Genomic DNA, 6,000 nt, shown 5'->3' with positions numbered 1-6,000 from the left:
TAAAAGTTGCCAAAACTTCGGATGACAAAACTTAGATCCTTGATTTATGCCTAGCTAAGGGCGTAAAACTATAGCGCTTGTTGGGAGGCAACCCAATGAATAAATTTTATTTTGCTTTTTGCTTCTGTTTTTGTGTGTTAGCACAATTATGCTACTGTTATGATTGTGTTTTTATGTTTTAATTAGTGTTTGTGCCAAGTAAAGCCTTTAGGATCTTCTTGGGTGATAGTTATTTGATCTTGCTGAAAAAAACAGAAACTTTTATGCTCACTAAATTAATTTTCATTTTTTACCAGAGAGCGATAAAATACCCACTCCACTTGCAGTATATCAATATACAAATTCCTCAGGTCTTCCTAATTTTTCAGAATTTTTGGAGTTACAGAAGTATTCGAAATAGTCAGATTTCTACAGACTATTATGTTTTGACAGATTCTGTTTTCTTTGTGTTGTGTGCTTATTTTGATGGCTCTATGGTTTTCTTTGATGAGTTCTTGCCATACAAAAGTTGGAATACAGTAGATATAATACAAAAACAAAATATTAATTGGTTTGATACATTACTTATAGTAGTGATTTATTATTTTCTTATACTAACGAATCTCACGAAGGTTTTGTTGAGTTTGGTGTGGTTGAAGTTTTCAAGTTTTGGGTTATCTTACGATGGATGAAGGAAGGATGGAAGAGCCTCAGCTTGGGGATGCCCAAGAATCCCAAGCTATTATCCAAAAATGAGCAACTAAGCTTGGGGATGCCCTCGAGTGGCATCCCCGCTTTCTTCCAACGATCATCGGTATTTTACTTGAAACTATATTTTTATTCGTCACATGATATGTGTTTTGCTTGGAGCGTCTTGTATGATATGAGTCTTTTCTTGTTTTATTTTGTGTTTTAAGTTATCAATCCTTGCTGGACACACCTATTTGAGAGAGCCAAAATTATGTCATGACTTGTTAGAATTGCTCTCTATGCTTCACTTAAATTTTTATGAGCAATGGACTTGCTCTAGTGCTTCACTTATATCTTTTTTAGCCTGGTGTGCTTTAGTATTTTTGAAGAAATGCTCTCTTGCTTAACTTAGATTTGTTTGAGAGTTAGTAAAATTTTCAAGAAATTCTCTCTCGCTTCACTTAAATTAATTCGAGAGAAAGAAAAATTTATTATGCTCATGATCTGCACTTATATTTGTTGGAGCTTGTCAAAAGCAATACATGAAAATTAGTCCCAAAGTGATAGATATCCAAGAAGGATATAATAAAAACTTCCATGAAGATCATTGGACAAAATAAACTTGATTCTTAGTAATAGTTTTGAGATATGATGATGTGATATGTGAGTTATGTTGATGAGTAATTATGCTTTAGTATGAATATTGGTGTTAAGGTTTGTGATTCCCTATGCAAGTACAAAAGTCAATAGTCATGCAATGAAATTACGTCCTACTTGTGGTGCATTATTTGGTGTTATTTATGCTTAATGCTTTCTTATGAGATTATTCATTTCTTAGTTGGTCTCTTCCCAAACTTTTGCTAGCCTGCATTTTGCACTAAGTATGATCACTACTTGTGCATCCAAAAACCTTTAACCCAGTTTTGCCACATGAGTCCACTATATCTACCTATATGCAGTATTCTTTTGCCGTTTTAAGCAAATTTGCATGTGCCATCTCTAATTTTCAAAATAAACTTATCTTTTGTGTGTTTGTTTCACACGCGGAGCGGTGAGGGGTGGCTAATATTTCCATGCTAGATGTTTTATTCTCAAGATGAGTGTTCATTCACTTGTCATCGCATGAGAGTAAGGCAAAGGTATTAGGGATGGCCAGTCCCAAAATGCAAAAAAAATTGAATTTACTTTATGTTGTCAAATAATAAATTCCTTGGAAAGTGTTGGTATGGAGGGCAACCGTGGATACAACTAGCCATGGAAAGTGAAAGTATGGTGGAAAAAGGAATAAACTTTATTCTCTATTTTGGAACCTCCTATGCTATATCTATGCATGGAAAGTATTGGGAACTCTAAGTCATTTTCGTTGGTGGGATGGATACACCTCTCAAAATGTTTTTATCTCTAAGTTTTTCGCTTTGAGCTCTGGCACCTCTACAAATCCCTGCTTCCCTCTATGAAGGGCCTTTCTTTTACTTTATGCAATTTTTATTTTGAGTCTACATCTTCTCTTATAAAAGCACCAACTAGGAGGCAATATGATCGTACTTAAGTATTGGGTGTAGCTAATATTCGAGTGTGTTTCATGAATGGATCAATGTTTGAGCATGATGGGCTAGGGATAACTTATTTTAGCGTTGATATTTTGAAAGACATGGTTGCTTGTTGATATGCTTGAGTATCTAAATAGTCATGTCAAAACTAGACTATTGCTTTGAACAACTAAAAGTCCAATTGTCCATGCTATAAAGAAAAGAATATGATATGACATGATAGGCAGCATTCCACATCAAAAATTCTATTTTTTTCACTTACCTACTCGAGGATGAGTAGGAGTTAAGCTTGGGGATGCTGATACGTCTCCAATGTATCTATAATTTTTTATTGTTCCATGTTGTTATATTATCAATCTTGGATGTTTCATAATCATTTTATAGTCAATTTATATCAGTTTTTGGTACTAACCTATTGATATAGTGCCAAGTGCCAGTTCTTGTTTTTTCCGTGTGTTTTACATCGCAGAAAATCAATATCAGACGAAGTACAAATGCCACGAAACTATACGAAGAATATTTATGGGCCAAAAGGAACACAACGGGCCCTGGCTGTGCCTGGGGGTGCCCCGAGGGGGGCACAACCCACCAGGGCACGCCAGGAGGCCCAGGCGCGCCCTGGTGGGTTGTGCCCACCTCGGGTGCCCCCGGACCGCCTCTTTGGTCTATAAATACCACAAAAATCGTAGAACCCTAGGGGAGTCAACGAAATATTCATCTAGCCACCGCAGAGTCCAGAACCACCAGATCCAATCTAGACACCATTTCGGATGGGGTTAACCACCTCCATTGGTGCCTCTCCGATGATGCGTGAGTAGTTCTTTGTAGACCTTTGGGTCCGTAGTTAGTAGCTAGATGGCTTCATCTCTCTCTCTTGATTCTCAATACAATGGTCTCGTGGAGATCCATATGATGTAACTCTTTTGCGGTGTGTTTGTTGGGATCGATGAACTTTGAGTTTATGATCAGATCTATCTTTTTATATCCATGAAAGTTATTTGAGTTTCTTTGATCTCTTATATGCATGATTGCTTATAGCCTCGTATTTCTTCTCTGATATCTGGGTTTTGTTTGGCCAACTTGATCTATTTATCTTGCAATGGGAAGTGGTGCTTTGTAGTGGGTTCGATCTTACGGTGCTTGAACCCAGTGACAGAAAGGGAAACGACACGTATGTACCCTTGCTACTAAGGATAAAACGATGGGGTCTATCTCTACATAGATAGATCTTGTCTACATCATGTCATCATTCTTATTGCATTACTCTGTTTCTCCATGAAGTTAGTACACTAGATGCATGTTGGATAGCGGTCGATGTGTGGAGTAATAGTAGTAGGTGCAGACAAGAGTTGGTCTACTAATCTTGGACGTGATGCCTATATAATGATCATTGCCTGGATATTGCCATAATTATTTTAGGTTCTATCAATTGCCCAATGGTAATTTGTTTACCCACCATTTGCTATTTTTCTCGAGAGAAGCCACTAGTGAAACCTACGGCCCCCGGGTCTTCTTTCTCATATATTTGCCTTTGCGATCTACTTTTCTCTTGCATTTATTTTCAGATCTACTAAACCAAAAACTCAAAAATACCTTGCTGCAATTTATATTTATTTATTTTATTTGGCATTCGATCTATCAATCTACTACAATTTTATCTCACGTCCGTTTGCCTATCTTGAGGCACCGTACCCCGAAAGGGATTGACAACCCCTTTAACACGTCGGGTTGCAAGGATTTGTTATCTGTGTGCAAGTGCTGTTTATGTTGTGTTGCTTGGTTCTCCTACTGGTTCGATAACCTTGGTTTCATATTTGATGGAAATACATACCGCCGCTTTGTTGCATCATCCCTTCCTCTATGGGGAAATACCGACGTAGCTTCAAGCGACATCAACACTCAACTCTCTGTCACAGATTTGGATTTGGTGGAAAGATGATTTGAGAGGAAAGCAACTTGGGGAAGGCTAGAGATCAAGATTCTTGTGGTTGGATTGGAATATCTTGGTCTCAACACATGAGTAGGTGGTTCTCTCTCAGAAAATGAATGCTGGAAGTGTAGGCACGTTTCGATGGCTCTCTCCACGAATGGAGGATGGGTGGACGGGTATATATAGCCTCCACACAAAAACTAGTTGTTACGCACAATTTACCAAACTCAGTGAGACAGAATCATGAAACTCGGTCAGACCGATTTAGTTCAAAATGTGAACGTTAGGATTTTCGTCGGACCGACATGATCAACTCGGTGGGACCGATGTGCTAGGGTTAGGGTAAAACCTTAACTTGGTTTGACCGATTACACAAACTTGGTGGGATCGATTCTGGTAATAAGCAAAACAGTGAGTTGGCCAAGCAAACTCGGTGGGACCGATTGCATATCTCGGTGAGACCGAAATTATTGCAACAGGTAACAGAGAGTTTGCAAGCCCATCTCGGTGAGACCGAGGTCCCATCGAAGAGATCGAACTGATTAGGGTTTCTGGCAGTGCCTGTGTCAAGTGAACTCAGTGGGGCCTGATATATCAAATCGGTGGGGCCGAGTTTGACTTTCGGTTTGGGACATATGTGGATATGAGAAAGTGGTTGAGGGCTTTGGAGCATATCACTAAGCACTTTGAGCAAGCAAGCCATTAAGCAACACTGATGTCTACTACACAACCTTCTTCTTCTTGTAGACGTTGTTGGGCCTCCAAGTGCAGAGGTTTGTAGGACAGTAGAAAATTTCCCTCAAGTGGATGACCTAAGGTTTATCAATCCGTGGGAGGCGTAGGATGAAGATGGTCTCTCTCAAGCAACCCTGCAACCAAATAACAAAGAGTGTCTTGTGTCCTCAACACACCCAATACAATGGTAAATTGTATAGGTGCACTAGTTCGGCGAAAAGATGGTGATACAAGTGGTATATGGATAGTAGATAAAAGGTATTTGTAATCTGAAATTATAAAAACAGCAAGGTAACAAGTGATAAAAGTGAGCGTAAACGGTATTGCAATGCTAGGAAACAAGGCCTAGGGTTCATACTTTCACTAGTGCAAGTCCTCTCAACAATACTAACATAATTGGATCACATAACTATCCCTCAACATGCAACAAAGATTCACTCCAAAGTCACTAATAGCGGAGAATGAACGAAGACATTATGGTAGGGTACGAAACCACCTCAAAGTTATTCTTTCCAATCAATCCGTTGGGCTATTCCTATAAGTGTCACAAACAGCCCTAGAGTTCGTACTAGAATAACACCTTAAGACACAAATCAACCAAAACCCTAATGTCACCTAGATACTCCAATGTCACCTCAAGTATCCGTGGGTATGATTATACGATATGCATCACACAATCTCAGATTCATCTATTCAACCAACACAAAGGACCTCAAAGAGTGCCCCAAAGTTCTACCGAAGAATCACAACGAAAACATGTGCCAACCCCTATGCATAGGTTCATGGGCGGAACCCGCAAGTTGGTCACCAAAACAGACATCAAGTGAATCACGTGATATCCCATTATCACCACAGATATCCACGGCAAGACATACATCAAGTGTTCTCAAATCTTTAAAGACTCAATCCGATAAGATTACTTCAAAGTGGAAACTCAATTCATTACAAGAGAGAAGAGGGGGGAGAAAACATCATAGGATCCAACTATAATAGCAAAGCTCGCGATACATCAAGATCGTATCACCTCAAGAACACGAGAGAGAGAGAGAGAGAGAGATCAAACACATAGCTATTGGTACATACCCTCAGCCCCGAGGGAGAACTACTCCCTCCTCG

This window comes from Triticum urartu, chromosome 4, assembly GCF_003073215.2.
Source record: "Triticum urartu cultivar G1812 chromosome 4, Tu2.1, whole genome shotgun sequence".
NCBI classification, from domain to species: Eukaryota; Viridiplantae; Streptophyta; class Magnoliopsida; order Poales; family Poaceae; genus Triticum; species Triticum urartu.
The sequence above is the reverse complement of the archived record's forward strand: the minus strand, read 5'-3'. Positions refer to the sequence as shown.